Source organism: Aegilops tauschii, chromosome 6 (genome assembly GCF_002575655.3).
Source record: "Aegilops tauschii subsp. strangulata cultivar AL8/78 chromosome 6, Aet v6.0, whole genome shotgun sequence".
NCBI lineage: Eukaryota > Viridiplantae > Streptophyta > Magnoliopsida > Poales > Poaceae > Aegilops > Aegilops tauschii.
In genome coordinates this window covers 1,799,885-1,817,923 of record NC_053040.3, presented here as the reverse complement: position 1 = coordinate 1,817,923, position 18,039 = coordinate 1,799,885, and the positions used below count along the sequence as shown (strand labels likewise).

General features: G+C 48.2%; 2 pseudogenes; one reads left to right on the top strand and one right to left on the bottom strand.

The window, feature by feature from the left end:
• The first annotated feature begins 294 nt into the window (after window positions 1-294).
• Window positions 295-2,580, top strand: LOC109778922 (GDSL esterase/lipase At5g45910-like; annotated as a pseudogene).
• A 773-nt stretch (window positions 2,581-3,353) lies between these two features.
• On the bottom strand, window positions 3,354-3,933 carry LOC109778928 (protein MIZU-KUSSEI 1-like; annotated as a pseudogene).
• Between the last annotated feature and the right edge of the window lie 14,106 nt (window positions 3,934-18,039).

The following is an 18,039-nucleotide window of genomic DNA, read 5'->3' as shown; positions in this document are numbered from 1 at the left end:
CCTTCTGAAACAAAAAATATTGTACATATGGCTGGACAAAATAACAGAAGCGATTAAAGACCGCATCAGGGCAAGTTGTCAAATTACACGCTACCACCACCATATGAGCTAGTATATTCACGTGCATACCTGTATGAGGATATTGTAATTGTAATACTCCTCCTTCAGTCCTAGGCCCGTCGGCGCCCCCATCACATTGATCCCCACCATTTCTCGTATATATATATACCTGAGCATATCCGCCACATAGCAGAAGCACGGCTTGCCAACCAATTCAAACAGTGCACCACAACTATGGAGCATCACTCAGCCCTAAGGCATATAGCCTTCCTCCTCCTCCTCCCTCTCCTGGCCAGCATACATTACGGTCAGGCCAACCCTGGTCCTCGCTTGATCCATTCCATCTTCAGCTTCGGCGACTCATATGCCGACACCGGCAACTTTGTCAAGCTCGCTGCACCTGTGTTTCCGGTCATCCCTTTCAGCAACCTCCCCTACGGGGAGACCTTCTTCGGTCGCCCCACCGGCCGAGCCTCCAATGGCCGCATCATCATGGACTTTATTGGTATTTATACTTATGCTTCTGTCCTTTGTCTCGAGTTAGCTAGCTTTCAGTTTTTGTTAGAGAGTATGCTATAGATAGAAGGTAGTGTCTAATGTCTACCATGTATCAATGTTTGGACTTATGATTGATCAATCAACTTGGCAGCCGAGGAGTTCGGGCTCCCTTTCATCCCCCCAATTCTCGGTGAAGAAAATAACTTCACTCATGGATCAAATTTCGCTGTCGTCGGTGCTACCGCACTCGACCTAGCCTACTTCCATGAGAAGAACATCACTAGTGTGCCCCCTTTCAACAGCTCCTTGAGCGTGCAGCTCGACTGGTTCCAGAGCCTCAAGCCCACCTTGTGCTCAACACCACAAGGTAACAACTCCACTCAGTTATATGTTTATATTTCATGCATGATGTAGTCTGGATTGAATGACAAATTGGCAATTAAATTCTGTTTTATCGATCTTCAGGTTGCAGAGACTATTTCAGGGGATCCCTCTTCTTTATGGGAGAGTTCGGAGGGAACGACTACACCTTCATCATGGCCTCCGGCAAAACCTTTGGCTTGGTATACGTGTGAGACGTCGTACAAGCCATCTCAGAAGGCGTTGAGGTACGACCAATTGTTTTGTCCCGGGCCAGGAAGACCAATTATATATATTACAAAATTAATTAACTTGCTGCTTGGTTTAATTTTCTCACACCAAGCCTAAGCGAAATGCTTGCCTTTGTTGTTTTGTTTTGCATGCAGCAACTAGTTAAGGAGGGAGGCAGGTACGTGGTGGTGCCTGGGCAACCGCCAATGGGGTGCATTCCCATCGTCCTGACCTTGTACGCCAGCCCTAACAAGACGCACTACGACCGCCGGGGGTGCCTGATAAAATACAATGCTCTAGCACGGTACCACAACAGACTGCTGGTGGCGGCCGTGTATCGGCTCCGGATCAAGTACCCCGCAGCCAAGATCGTCTATGGTGACTACTACACGCCAGTGATAGAGCTTCTCAACGAACCAACAAGATACGGTAAGCTAAAACAGATGATATATTGAATGACAAAACACAATTTTTTGTAGTTGCTGATTCAGGGACGTCGCAGGGTTTAGTGCTTCGTCGGGGCTCCACGTATGCTGTGGTGCCGGTGGGCCGTATAACTACAACATGACTGCGGCTTGCGGATTACCTGGCGTGAGCGCATGCACTAACCCTGCCACGCACATCAACTGGGACGGCATCCACCTCACGGAGTCTGCATATAGGCTCATCGCCACCGGTTGGCTCTTGGGGCCCTTACGCACACTCACACTCGCGCCTATTCTCAATGCTATGTCAGGATCTCTAGATCTCAAGACATCTTCAATCTTATAAATCAACACCATGAGTTACGCTATCTAGCTCCCGAGTAGGAGCACTAGCTAGCTGCAACCAACGGCGCCACCGGTTGTCTCTTGAAGCTCTATCCCTACGGCTACAACCTTTATTCTGCATGCATGCTACTTGTTTAATAAACAAGCTCCACACTTCCTAGCTAAAGTGTGTGTGTTCTTATGGTTATAATAGTGTGACACATACATAATCTCGGCTCAAGTATAAATTAAAGCAGTATGGTATATGTATACCCTGAATTCATGTCTGCCATTTCCTTTCGATATGACAATCTGAAGGATATCCTTTCATGTATGCCTTCGATAGTACTACTGGGGGTGATTTGTTCTTATGGGGAGGGCAGGCCAACTGTGAAAAATGCATTTCTGGTGGCTAGCCCGTAGGCTTCCTTCCTCTATTAAAATGGATTTGTTGTAAACTGCTGTATGCCTTTGAACGATTTGAAAAATTAATTAATTAATGTCTGTACTTGTTCTAGGTTGTTCTAGTTTTTCACTTCTCTGTGACGGAGGAATGAGACAAGCAGCCATGCGTGGTTATTTGCCAAATATTTCGTTCATGTATATAATACTGTGACCAGATGCACAACAAACAAGTCGTACTCTTCCTTGGTGACTTGCCAAACTTAATTTACTAGTAGCAAGTAAGTATTCCTAGATGGAGATAATTAATCCATCCACCCCTCACTCTCAAAGGGCACGGGAACATACACATAAGCACTGTTTAAGATATCTTCCGATATTCCGATAAATCGGCCGATTTATCGCTTACCGGTGTCTGACCGATAAGATAAATCGGCCGATATGCCGATAAACTGGCCGATTTACCCCTTATCTTGGGTCGACCGATAAGCTACCGATAAGTGATATCCCCAACATTGCACATAAGTAATCAAAATCTCTTTATTGAGTTGATATATATTTACCACAAACATTTTGGATGCTTTGCTTAATAAAGGCCGGGGTTAATGCTCCTTTTCTTAAAGAAAAACACATGCATAGTACCATCTTAGCGAGTAGTGGCAGCGTCCATCACTCGGCATCTCTGCCTTTAGCTTGGAAGATGGCACGCTGCAACCAATAATCAATTAATCAATACCACACACTAGAGTGAACCCATGAGAACTATATAGAGCTTTCGTATACATAGATAATTCAGACCAAAGTCGGACCAAATGGACTTATTAGGGCATCTCTATCAGATCCCCTAAAAATCAAATTTGAGGAGCATGTCGGAATCGTGATTCTGTATCGGATTAGAGTTCCGATGGTAGGATCGCAAATCATAAAATCCTAACTACCAGGATCATAGAAACGTAGGTTTTATGAAAACACATAGGATCAAATGGGTTTGTTTGGAATATAAAGTCGTAGAATTGTACAACAGAATCACAATTTAGATAACCTTGGCCGAGGCTATATGGGCACGCCACCCTCTTTCTGGGGTGCGGCCAGCATCACGCCGGCGCCCATGGATAGGCCACGGAGCAGGCACATCACGTATCGCTCATCAACTGAGGCGTCCTTCCAACCGATGGAGTATTCGGCTTGGCAGCCGTCGCAGAAGACGGCCCACACGTACTCCTCCACGAGACGCAACGCATGCTGCGGGTGTCGCTCTTCAGTGTGAACTTCACCACGCCGGACACGATCTCCCTGTGTAGCACGCTCGTCACCATGGGTAGCTCGATGAGGAACACTGGCGGCGCGCGGGTATCCTCGTGGATGGACAGGTTCACGCAGTGGTGCCGGTGCCCAAATAGTGTCACCGTAGTCGTGTGATCTGCGAGGAGCGTTGGGTTGTTGTGTGGACCCAACAACCCCACCGTCCTACACCCCGGTGAGAGCATCGACATGAACATGAATAGCTTGAAGATCCCTCCATGACTGCCTCCTTTGATGCTGGCGCTATCCTGGGTCTTCGTCGGTGCCCGTTGGTGGACGGACGTCGACGGAGCAACGGCCAGAGACTATGGCCGAGGATGAAAGATGACATCGACGAATCATATAGAACCTAGCTAGCAAGGTCGATCGCACGGTACTGGAGTGAGGTTTTCTCTTATGCAAAGGGGCTTCCCTTCCCGTGCCGATATCTAGCAAGCCATAGGGCTGGCGGAATGAACGGGATGGTGGTCGGGCTACATCGACGTTTCTGCCATAACTATCTAACGTCCATGATCGCAAGACATATGCATTTTGTCCAATATGTGCGAACAGTGCGCTCCTAGGCTAAGTGTTCGATGAATTGCACTGACCAAATGTCAGTTCTGAAGATTAAAATTTTAGGGGGGGTTGTTGCGGAATATGATTTCCCTAAAAAAATAGTAAAATGCATTTGGGAGCACCAGGAAAGTAGTAAAAATAGTAATATGGGATGGGCCACAATTTTGATAGTTTTAGTATAGAATAGGAGATCTACAAGAGATGCCCTTATATCCTTATCATCCGGACAAATCATCATTTACTGAACAACCCTAGCCTCCCGCGACTCCGCTGGCGGCCGCCGCCGCCGCCGCCACTGCGCAGCCCCCTCCGCCGCCCTCGCCCATGGCCCCCGTAGCCCCCGCCGCCTCCCCCGCCGCCGCCCCTCCCCCTCCCCCTCCCAGCCCGGCCGGGGATGAAGGCCCTGACCCGGATCCCGACTAGCGCTCCTCTCCGGCGGTCGTTCTTTTCGCCCCTGCTGTTCCGGCCCCGGCGCCGGCCGCTCAGGCCCCTGCTGCTCCGGCACCGGCGCCGGCCGCTCCGGCCCCTGCGGCTCCGACCCCGGCGCCGGCCGCTCCGGCCCCTGCTGCTCCGGCACCGGCGCCGGCCGCTCCGGCCCCTGCGGCTCCGACCCCGGCGCCCGCCGCTCTGGCCCCGGCCGCCCCGGACCTGGCCGCTCCGGCCCCTGTGGCTCCGACCCCGGCGCCCGCCGCTCTGGCCCCGGCCGCCCCGGCTTGGGTGGAGGTTGGGAGACGGCGCCGCCCGAGCCTGGAGAAGGTGGCTGCTCCCTCTCCCAGGAAGGATGCTGGACTGCCTCGCACTTTCAAGCAGAGGACTTTCGGCCTCTGCTTTCGGTGCTTGGCGTCGGACCACTTCGTCGTGGGCTGCCGCGGCCCTGTCCGGTGCTTGGGATGTGGCCACTCCGGCCATCGCGAGCGGGAGTGCTTGGCATGGCATCCTGCCGGTTCAGAACCTCGCCGTCCCCCCCTCGCGCCTACCGGGCCTCGTCAGCGGCCTCCCCCTGCAGCGGATCGCCTCCAGCCCCACTTCATCGACCTGGTCGCACTTGGGCTTCGGTGGTTTCTCATCAAGACAACCCTGCGACTGATGGTGTCGTGCCGGCGGCTGTCCCCGGCGTGCCTCCTGCTGTTTTGGAGCCCTTGCGGCCTCTCCTTGCAGCTCAGGCGGAGGCGCTCGGCGCTGAGTTACAGGCCTTGTGCGCTGCTCGTCTTGAGGTGCTGTTCAAGCCTCTTCAAGACTTGGTTGCTGCTGTGGAGAGTTGGACTGCTCAAGTCTCAAGCCTATGGGAACCTATGGAAGCTATCGAGGGCAGCCAAGACCTTGCCAATGTTGAATCTGCTCCTCCTGCTGTGGCCGTTGGTGAGGATTGCAGTACGCTTGTTGTGGCTGGCTGCTCAGCTGAGTTGAGTGAGAAGGCTCAGTCCGTTGATGATCCGCCTGCCTTGGAAAAGGTCATGCTCGAGGATGATCCTCCTGACTTGGCTTCTGTCCTACCCGGGATGTCGACACTGGAGGAGCCGAAGGTTTCCAGTGCTCCTTGCACCAGGAAGCCTTCAAAGGAGCTGATCCAGATGGGTGCAGATGAGCCTCTTGGGAGAGCCTCCTCTCCGTGGGGGGAGTTCCTCGAAGAGCTTGCTCTCACTGTGTCGAGCTCGCCGCAAGTTTTGCAGGTGGGAGAGGCTGCCCCTTCTCTCTTTGAGCGACAAAGCTGTCGTTTGGACAAGAAAACAAAGATTGCGACATTCCTGTAGCCAAGCGCGCGGAGTATAGGCGGGCGGAGGCCTTTGGAGAGGTTCCAACACTCAAGAGCAAAGGAAAAGCATCTGAGGAAGACCTGAATGAGAAGATGCAACACTATCTACAGATGTACAAGAAGGAACACACGCCCAAGGTGATCGAGGCAGTGCGCGCATTAGTTCAGGCCAATGCTTACCACTTCTGTTGCCAGGGTGCACTTCGGTGTGCTGCCATTGTAGAGAGTTTGTGGGTGTTTGCGGAGTTCGTCTTTGTTGGATACAAGGCATGGCCTCCGTTCCTAGGTCTGGGGGCTCTTGTTTCCGGCACAGATGATGTGCCATGAGTTGTTGGGTGTGGTTTTTTGCCGGTTTCCCATATTAACCGCGTGTTGTATGGTTTTCGGGTCCGGTTTCCCTATTAACTGGACCATTTTCCCTCTTCTATAATGCAAAGGCAGAGCACCTGCCGTTCACGCTCAAAATACATATCAAAAAACAATTACTGAGTTGCTTGGTGTTGACGATGCTTGGGAAGGCAGGCGGTGGTGCCGCCTTCTCGTACAGGAAGTGCACCATCGTGTTTGGATTGCCCCACGCTCGTTGCCCCTTGATCTTACCCATGCTTGCACCACCAGATAATCAACAATTGCTTCTCTCAAAAAAAAAAAAATCAACAATTGCTCCATCTGATGGTGCATCCGAGACACTCCAGGTTGATCAGGTTGTACGTTTTCTTGTCAAGCACCGGGTGCCCCTTTTTTTTAAATGGAGGAAGACCCCCGGCCTCTGCATCTGGACGATGCATATGGCCATTTTATTAATTATTGACACAAGACCTTACAAAGTCATACATCAGTAAGACTAAAGCCACCGTCTAAGCAACATCTGTCGCTACTCCTATCCAGTTGATGAAGGGGCGCAGATAGTCTAGGTCTACTACCCAACGGACCTCGCAGCCAAACCTAACATCTAAGACCTGAGGTCCCCATCAGGACGCCTGCCGGGTATGGGCACCCACCAGTCCGGCGTGCTCCTCAACCAGAACGCCTGCCGGTATGAGGCCGCCACAGCCACCTGCCATCAATCCATCTTCAGAGCTATACTGCTGCATCAACCTTGCCCGGTCTCGCTGCCGTCGACGCCACCATGGCACCAGACAGCTCCACCGCCCTGCGCTCGTCCATCCAGCCGCATCCATCATCGATATGTAGCCGCACCATGCCGCCAAAATCATCGTCATCGACGCGGAAGATACAACGCCGCACCACCTGGCAACCTCCACACCGTTGCCACTGCTGGAGGTACTCGGAGCCCACCATCCACATCATCTCTCCCCCGAACAGCAGGTCCTCCCAAGACGGCGCCTCCATGGAGGATATGACGCGTAGGACGCCGCTGCCGCCCAATCCAGAATGAATTTTGGACTTTCGTCCGGGATGGGTTCGGAGGTGGATAGGAGAGACCTCTGCTTCGCCTCCATGGAGGATAACGGCGTTGAGTGACGTCGCCGATGCCGGGCCAGCCTAGCTGACCAAAGTTTCCTCCGGTCCCCGTCCTATGCCACAAATCCTCCGCTTGCTCCGGATCCGGCGACAAGCCACGATCCAAAACCTGCGAAGATGGAAGATCCATGGGGCTCGACCCACCGGAAAGGAGGATCGAGAAGAACCCATTGTAGATCTCCAGACGCCGAAACCAGCAGTCCGACGTTGCCAGTGACGACCAACATCACCCCGCGGCGGCCGACGGAGTCCGAAGCCAGGATCCAGATGGATCCGATCCGGATCCGGCGACACCCGCGACCACCGGGCAGTTCCAACGCAGCCACCACCTCGCGACTCGCAGACCGCCACCACGGCGCCGCACGACGTCGCCGGGAGACCCGCCGCCGCGCCGCCGAACCCCACGTTAGCCCGGCGCTCCTCTCATCCCCACTGTCCCGCACCAGCCAGAACGAGATGGATGGGAAGAAGCCCCGCCGCCGCCCAGCCGGCCAGGCTTCGCCCGGCGGTGTTGCGGACGGCGGCGAGGAGGGAGAGGGGCAGAGGAAAGTGCGAGGAGCGGCGGCTAGGGTTTCCCCTCGGGTCGCCCGCGGGGGCGACGCGAGGGGGCGAGGAAACCCAATAGCAAGACCTACCACCATCATCAGAAACCAGATATTTTCTATCCATGCTTCTTTTTTTTGAAATTGCAATGTCAATGCATGTGTGCATATCCTATACAACGTCAGCGTCCATGAGGACTTCTTCCTTGTTGGGTACCCTCTTCCATGTCACGGGCTGCTCGCGGTTGGTTTTCAGGAATTGCCCATACGCCGCTGCCATATGTACGTATAAAATGCAAAACAGATACATAAGTAGCTGACGCCCATGCATGCTCTGATGATTCTGCACATGCATTGTAGCTATGCGCCCCTCCTTCGTCGATCCCTATATAAGTACCTAACCCGTGGTGTACATTTCTCATTCAGCAACCACCTTGTAGTAGCAGCTATAGCTGATTAAGCAGTACCAGCAGTGAGTAGCAGTAGCTAGCCAGGTGTGTGGGCCTGCCTGTGGTCACCGGACTTCTTCTCCTAGCGGCTGCTGTTGCGGCGGAGGAGCGGCCGACCAACTGTCGCCCAATGCCCTCCGTACAACATGTTAGATAAAAATGAGAATAAACGAGACACGAGAGACACGGATTTTTACGTGAAAACTCTTGCGGGAGAAAACCACGAACGTACGAAAGCGCAATCAATATGATAAAGGAGTATTACAAACACAAGATGCCAGGCCATCGTTAGGTGCGACTACATGGGGTATATATGAGGCGGATACATAAGAGTCCTTGGAGGACAAGTAAAAGAGTTGTACTCGTACGCGTCGGTACCAACGCAAAGACCCACATCGTTTGTACTACGAGTCTACGACTATTCCAACACGGTACTAGAATTTGGATCATTAAGGACAGTATAACAGAGTCTAAACAGAGCACTCTCACGCCTTCATCCTCCTGGGCCGTTCGATTTTGTGACTGGGTCGTTCCTGGCCGTGCGATCAACTTTTGCCTGCTGTCCTGAGGGCAGCTGCCGATAATTCTAAACACACGGACGTTTACAGGGGTATTACGGGGTCTTCCTTCTAACTAATCTCAGCCCTCCCCCCCTGATTTTCAGGTGGGGGTGGGCCCCTTCACCTGATTTAATCCAATCAAAAGATCCCATGTATGCCCCTCCGTTGATCCCGAAATATCCCGTCCGTGTGTGTAGCATTGCTCGGCAGCTGCTCCGGTATAAAAATTGCAAGATGCTCATTGATTTGGGTTACGGGTCCGTAATCCAGTAGCGTGCCACCCGTCCACCCCATGGTAGTTCGCTCATCCCTCTGCCGGTGCCCCCTCTTTCGTTCAAGACATAAAACCCTAACCGCGCTGGCGGCAGCGGCAACAAGCCGGCGATGCTTCCCCTATACTCGGTGCGATTGAACGAGGATTCCAATTTCAGCTAGTCGAGGCGATCGTGCGTCATGGGCCATTAGCCATCTCCATACGGATGCATCGCGGCTCTGGCGGCGGCAGTGGCACGGCAAACGACACCCCATCCTACCTATATCCGGCAACAGTGGATCAACGTCGCGGCAGCGCACACGCCCCCTGCTCCACATTTTGGTGACGCGATGTCTTCCTCGTCCATCAGAGATTCATCGGCACTGCCTTGTCCAGAGGACCCCGGATGCCGTCGTTGACCAGTTCATATCAACTAGCACGATATCCCGGCGCCTTTCCAAGGGAGCCGCACCAAGCTCGCTTCCCAGCGTCACGACTCCGCCCCAAACCCGACTCCCTCCTTTGAAGAGAAGGACGCCTTGTCTCCTTCGCCTCCAAGACGACCTTGCATGCGTTGGGATGGGACGCTCGACGTGCGTCCCCAATACTTCCATGTTTCTATGGCCGTCACCTCTCTCCAATTGAGGTTCCCCGTTTATTCCCTACCCCTCTCTCTCTCTCCCTCTCTCCCTCTCTCTCCAAAGATTCACCGTCTGACCAACAGAATTTTATTCATGTCATTCGTCCACCCTAACGCGGTTGAGAGATCAGACGGCGCATGGACTGGCGGCAGTGGGATGCCTTCTCACCTCTCCATGCACGACAGTATTGGCAAGATGATACAGGCAATAAGTATATGGGGGCTAAAATTGCTGCTCTGCTGATTCAAATGAGCACGAACATATTGCCACCCTACATGGCTACAACCTACATGTACTGTGCATCTGCTGCACATTTTGTTTCTTTTTCAAGAAATTTGTTTCTTGTTCAAAAAACAATGAGAGGATCTTACATACTCCCTCCGTAAAGAAATATAAGAGCGTTAGATCACTAAAGTAGTGATCTAAACGCTCTTATATTTCTTTACAGAGGGAGTATCATTTTACCTCAGTTGTGCTTGAGTGACAAAGGATTGGGGCTACCTAGAGTTATCGCAGCACTTCTTTTAGTGACTATTGAATACTGCTGGTCAGACCTCGTGTGTCTTATACATGATTTGGAGTTACATCCAGTACAATTGGTTGAAAACGAGTGACAAGAACACATCCCTCTGTTTGTCATGTTTCTTTATTTGATGATAACTTATATGATTTGGACTCTCTGACCTTATTCACATCGACAACGTGATCATTATTGCTGACCTTGAAGTTTTGGGGGAGAAAGTTGAAGTTCTTGTTAGCATCGTATCATAGTGGCCCGGAATATTATTCTTTTAAGAACTTACACATTCATCTTGGTTCTTGTATATAAATTCACAGGGGTGATGTGCACGGCGTTCATGCTGCGGGCAGTGCTGCACCTGATCATGGTGCTGGGGACACCGACGCCGATGCTGACGGGCCGCACTGGCACACCCTCGCCATCAATATTGTCATCACCTTCAACATGATGATCGTCAGCTGCACCGTCGCTAAGGACTCGAGGTTGGTAGGTTCACTAATCTGCCACAGATCCCCTGTTTTGATTTCTTAATTTTACAGTCCTAAAAGGTAACTCTGTTTTAGATTTAATACAGCTCGGTTCTTCTTGGTTTTGGGTACTCTTGGTGGGCATCCTCTTCTTCTACATGGTGCTCAAGCAACTGCATAAGGAGGTCGGGTATCTTGGATTGGATGTGATGGAGGGCGCTGCACAAGAGAGGTCATGTTTGGACGACATTTAAATTTTGACATGCCATGCTACTGCATGAACTACCTCCTGGCCAGGTAACAGTTACTACAATAGAAATCTTGAATGCATAAGCAACGCTAGCACAAGAGTTTAGGGAAAAGGTTGTGTGTATACAGAGTTTCTGGTTTTTTTGGCTTCGCGTATTCTCAGGTGGTTACCTGTCCAAGCAAAAGGAACAAATTGTGGAAAAAGATAAGAAATTACTAGATATTATATGCACTTGAATTAAAACACTAGCTGTTGAAATATTAGTCTAACAAGTGTGCATATTCATTGTTTTGTGTATTCTGATGCACCATGGTTATCAGTTTATCATTTAGTTGCACTTGATGTTTAAGTGATATATAAACACCAATACAACTTTCTTAATCAAGCCGATCAAATTTCTACGTTTGCACCTTTTCTCCGAACCATTTTGATAAATTCTCCCGAAGAATAGAACTAACATGATTTTATTCTCAGTTCTTCAGACTCAACTAGCAAGGAAGAAATGTTCTTCAAGCATAGAACTAAGTATATTTGCTTTTGCTCATGAAACCTTATATTACTATATAAATTCCTATCATTACACCGGATAAATAGATGGACGCGGTAAACGCGCGTCAACCGCTGCCGGTTTGGCCGCACGCCTCTCCATCTTGATCTTGCTGACATCAGACGCGGAGTGCGCGGCCTACTGCCAAAAGCATGCCCGAGATTTGCCAGTAAAATACAGAGCCTGCTTGCTCATGTGCAAATCTGGGCCCGATCAAAATGCCAAGAACGACAAGATCCTCCTCCAGATCAACGAGAAGAAGCAGCAAGAGGGTGGTAGTCCAGTTTGGTACCAGCGACTGTGACGAGTGAGGAAATATAACAGACTTTTTCGAAAAAAGGCGTTTTATATTACTTAAAGAGATTTAAGCATTGTATCCGACCTCCGCATAACTAAGAAACACACAGCTAAACAAGGTTCTCTCACACAAACAAAAACATGCGAAATACAAAGAGACTTGTAGAGTCAGTATAACGCCTAAAGTGGAGAGGGTCCAATCCTAAGATCATGCTGCCACCAATGTTAGGTAAAAATTTCTTCCGTCATAACCTCCAATCATGTACACACTACACCACAACCCTTTATTGGGGGCAGTTAACTGCCGGGAGAAATATGAGAATACGGGCAAAATATCTGCCGGTAATCACTGTACTGCCGGCAAAAATACTTAAGGTCAGATAAACTGCCAGCAGAAGTAGAATAACGAGGGCACATGTACTGCCAGCAATGATGTCTGCTTTTCAGGTCACCCAATCTGCCGGCACATGTGAAACACGACCCATTATTTGCCGGGAGGTTTTGTCGTACCAGATCTGAAATAAATGGGCCTAAACGCGCGCGGACGCGCGCGGACGCGACAGAGCGCGGGAGAGACCGACTTTTTTCACTGTGAAAAATCGTTTGGCCGCCAGCACAACTAGGGCTTGTGCCCCAAATCACTTTCTCCCCCAAATTGACAAGCCTTCTCCCGACCACAAAAACCGCCAACCAGCTTCCACAAGACCAGACTGCTGCCTACCCGACCACGCCGGCGCGCACACTCCGGCGTCCCCGACTATTGCCCAGGTAGCCACACCTTCTCCGTGCTTTCTTCCCCGGTCACCACCGCCTCAGTTCTCCATGACCTAGCGCCGCCGCCATCTTCCGCCAGCGTGCTTCCCCGTGCAGCGCAGTGGCTTCCGGGAGCTCCTCCGCCGCTGACGGGAAATCAGCAGGGGCAGGAGGGGAACCAAGCGTCTTCTAAGCTCCATCCGTCGGCCCATCAAAGTGCGGCGAGTGCATCTTCCCCGCAACCCCCATCTAGATCCGTCCTAGTGCATCCATCGTCCAGCCCCATCCAGCAGCGCCTCTTTCCATCCTCTACTCGTTGGACTTCAACACCACCTCCAGCTGCTCTAATCCATAGATCGGCGCAGTGAAGTCCGCGTCCTCTCCGGCCAGCTTTAGCGCCCCCTCTCCGGTGAGGTAAGGTTCCCCTTCATCCCTCCTTCTCTTCCTCTCCTCTCCTGACTCTTCCTCCCCTTCTCTCCTTTATCCCCAATGTTGCTCTCTGCTCTGTTTCTCTCTGTACATGTACTGCTTTGCTGCGATGTGCTCTTGCTCTATTTCTTCCAGTGCTACTGTAGTGCATATACTCCCTCCATTCCAAATTACTCGTCGTGGTTTTAGTTCAAATTTGAACTAAAACCACGACAAGTAATTTGGAACGGAGGGAGTATATGTATAATGGTGATGGGGAGGACACAGATGCTACTTACAATAATGATTTGATGATGGCTATTGACAAATGGGACTGGAGATGAGAGAGTTGGATTTTTGTTACTTGTTGTGTGGACTTAAATTATGCCATTAGATTCTAAGGTGACAGACTTATATTGTTGCTGTGGATGACTAGATGTGTACATCTATTGGGTTTGTTATTTTCGTATGCTTATGAATTATTATGTAGCTTTATTACTACTATTTGGTGTCCCACTGTCTGTATTGAAGGTGCTTTATATTGTTTGCTATTACTACAAGCAGTGTATCCCCTTGACAGATTCAAATGCATGAATGGATACTCCCACAATAGTTGACACTTTTCCACACATCGTAAGCACTATAAAATTGTGAAGGAGGTCAGCTGGCACAACACTTCATTTGCCGTAAAAACTACGCTCAATGATTTTGAATTTATTTTCCCTATTTTTTATTGTAGCACTGGGTGACCCTCCTTGTGGGTGCACCACCACTCCAAATGGAACTACACTGCTAAAAAAGGTATATATTTACGGGCTTGTTGAAAATTGGCATTTCTTTAAACTCACTCAACCATGCACTCTCCTGGCCTTAAAAACATTTATTATGCTTGGCAACCATGTTGTATCTTGGATTACATGTTTTTATATTTATACTCCATCTGCTAGTCTGCTAGAGGGTATTCTCTTTAATGAACTCTATGAAAAACAAGCTAAGATTCATGAGATACACAGAGAAATCAGTTACCAACGGTTATTTCATCAGTTTATTTTTTCCTATGATACAGAGAGAAACCAATAACCAACCTGGGCCCTTCCTATTTGTACAGAGTTTTGCCTATTTTTACTACTGTACTATGTAAAGTATAGAGTTTTTCCTACTTGAATACTACTCTTTATAGTATAGAGTTTTGCATATTTGTACATAGTTTTAACTATTTGTTCAATATAGTACTGTATAGAGTTTTGCCTGTTTGTCGAGTTTAACTCAGTGCAAAAAAAGATTCAAACTCTGAGTAATTAACTCCAGAGATACATGTTTAACTCAGTTTTAGTCATAGCTTTCACCAGTAAGTTGTAATTTTTTTTAGGCTGAGCAACTTTTGCAAGTTCATTGTACAGGTTTTTGTTTTGCTTATTTGCACATGAAGATTTGTGCATGTGTACTTCAAAGAAATCCTGCTTGATCTAATGACATAACATTGCTTGCTGTGATGATAAGGTGCTGCACATTTAGAAGAGTTTTATTTATGCCAACGAGTTAAAAACTGAAGCATGTCAAAATCTTTAATGTGCTAATTTAAAATCTGAAACAAGAGCTCCATTTTGAGTTTTCTATTTGTTGCAGATTTCCCTACAGAAGTTGATGGAGGTTTGGAAGATCTTCAATCTGCTGAAGAGTTGGGAGATTTGGAAGATCTTCAAGCTAGTGAAGTTTTGGTAGACCTATAATTAAGTTCGTAGAGTGATTATCACACTTGCTCTGCTCATTTTACTGGTTGTTAAGCCAGTATATGCTCATTTTACTTGTGTGGCACCCTAGAAACATATGTACTCCTTTTGTGGCACACATTTAGAAACATGTATGTACTGTACCTTTTGTGGTGTGACCTGCTTATACATATGGTCGTTATGTTAATTTATCGGATAAACTTTAAGGTTCTGGATGAGGTCTACATGCTACTTTGATTGGAGTGTATGGATGAGATATGTTACTTTGAGTGAAGTGCATGTATAAATCGTGTGATATGCACTGATGGTTTGAACATATATAATGAATGGATACTACATGAGGGATGCCTAAAAAATGGGACGTGAAATACATGTGCTGGCATAAGAACTGCCGGGAAAATGAGATTCTGCAGGCAGCAAGACTGCCAATAATTGATGTTACATGTGCCTTGACCAATCTGCCAGGAGAAAATGGACTGCCGGCAAATAGATGGGCACCGGCAATGCAACTGCTGGGAAAAATTTAACTGCCGGGAGAAGTAATCCCCGGCAGACGTTCTTGTGGCGGTTCTATCTGCCGGGAGAAAACCTGTCCCGGCAGTTTGTCTACCCTTTAAAGTGCTTTCTCCTGGCAGATTTTTTGTCTTTACATCAGTGCTGTGGTGTAGTGACACATCTCTCTATTCTCCATATGTTGTAGAAAGACCATAAACAAAGAGTCCCGGTGCATCTGTAGATAACTTGCATCAGAGAAGTACTTTTATCATTAAAACCCATATCATTTATACATAGTCAAAGTGACCAAATAACAACGAGCAACCTATGATCAATCCATGTAACAAGTTGCCAAATACATTAGCAACACTACAATGAGGATATAAGCCAGAAGCTATTTGAGTGACTAACCATATGGAACAAGCCAATTTGCATTGGAAGAATAAATGTTTTATTGTGTCATCATGCTGCCAAAAGACACATTACGGACTTTCATGTTAAATCCTTTTAATAAGGTTATCTTTAATAGGAATGACTCCATGACGAAGATACCTTACAAAGATTTTATTTTTCAGAGGTATTTTTATCTTTCAGATATTCTTATTATTATGAACTGACACATTAGACTGAATTAACTCTCTATACATGGAGTCCACTGAGAATTGTCCATTCTCATGGAGGTTCCATCGGAATACATCAGACCCATGTGACAACTACATCGTGGATAACCTCTGTAGCAGGATGTTTCACGATTGGAGTCTGGGTCCAATTAAATCTCTTCTAAACGTCACATTTGATAGAAATGATTCTGTTACTGTGGCGATAGTATCACCATTGTGGCGCACAATATTGTATAGAGCCGGATATTGTTCCTAGCGTGGCATTTCCTAGCCACTTGTCCTCCTAGAATCTAATTTCTGATCCGTCCTTAATCGAGAAGGATCCATTTCATAAGAAATATTTCTTCGTAGCCATTAGACCTCCCCCCCAAAAAAAGTGGGAATCCCTAAGCTTCTAGTATACTTAGGATACCGCCTTGCAACCCACATTCCTTTTCAAGAAGTAACAACTGAAGTGCTTGAAGTTAACCTTTGGCCTATCACCCATGGCTCGTGGCAAATGTGTGGAGCGCACTCGGCCTAGCCCATGCTCCACATGGGCTAGGCCGAGTGCGCTCCACACGTTTGCGACGAGCCATGCACCCGAGTGCAGGCATTTGCTTAAAAACAAGATAGTGGACGCATGCACTTTTAATCCAACGATTCGAAGCCACATGATTGACAGGACACGACATCGGTAGTCGGCAGCAGTACAATGGAGAGTCTACCAGCAGACACGGGTCCAAAGCTACTTATGCACTTAATAGCCAACAAGTGGTCAAGCCAATCAGCCAGCCGGTTTCGTCGACCCACATTGACCGTATGGGGTCTAGCTGTTATCACGGTCCTTATACGGCCTGAAACAGGCCCCTCGTGCGTAGTACCAATGCATCGCGGCGCTTCTCTCCCTGCTCTCGATTTTCGCAGCCCACCGTCTCCCGCTCGAGTGCCGAGGCCGAGTACCGTCTTGTTGCCAACATAGTTGTTGAGACCTGTTGGCTGGGTCACCTACTTGGTGAACTTCGGGTCTCAATCCCAAAGGCTACCGTGGTTTTTTGTCATGATGTTTCGGCCACCTATATCACGGCCAATCTGGTGCAACATAAGTGCACCAAACACATTGAACTCGACGTTCACTTCGTCTGCGAGAAGGTCCAGTTGGGTCAGCTCCATGTTCTTCTAGTATCGACTACACAGATTGATCTTGCTATGATCTCTAGCCTTGTACAGATTGACTCCTAGATATATGGTAAGGTTTGTTGCCTTGTCACAGGACATCTGTTTTCGTTTACATTTTATTTACATTCGCATTTTCTTCTTTATCCTTATAAAAGTTCTAAATGTATATTTGACAAAATAATTAATAAAAATATTAGAATATTTTATAAAATTCATCTTGTATTCCGTAAAAATTTTATAGTGTGCTCAATAGATGTTTACTGTGTATATAAGAAAATGTTATAAAAATGGTCAATGTGTATTCTTTTTAAAATATTTTTATTTTACAAAAAATTATAGAAATTCACTAAGTATTTATAAATGTTCATGGCATATCTTAAAAATGGTCATAGTGAATTAAAATATGTCCATTGCACATTAAAAAAATGTTCATATATACCAATAAAAAATGACCCAAAGGGCAGTTCAAATTAATCTCGTCCATCAAAGCACATCAATCCAACTGATCTAGACAGCTCCATGTAATCTCGGCCCAGTTGGAAGCTGGAGGACCACCATAATGTGCAAGCCAAGATGGCAGCACTGCGAGATCGGATAGGCCCCATGTAAACCCTAGCCCCAGTCACCTATGTAAGACAGGGCTAGAGGTAAGCCATTCCCATCCATTCTCTCATATACTAGCGGGTCGTGCGCGGCGCCATGCCGCGCCACATGGATTAATTAGCTATTTTGTATTTTTGTATTGTTTGATAAGTTGTCCCAAGACCTGATTCGTAGTAAAGTAGTTATGCAAGGAGAAGGTACATCTAGTTGGTATATGCATACATGATATCTGGACGCAGAATTGCGAAGCTCTTGTTCTCTTCTTAGACCAAAGATGTTGATCCTTGAGCTGGGCTTCACTGATAGTTTTTTAGTTGTTAGATGAATTTTGTTCGAAAACTCTGTGCT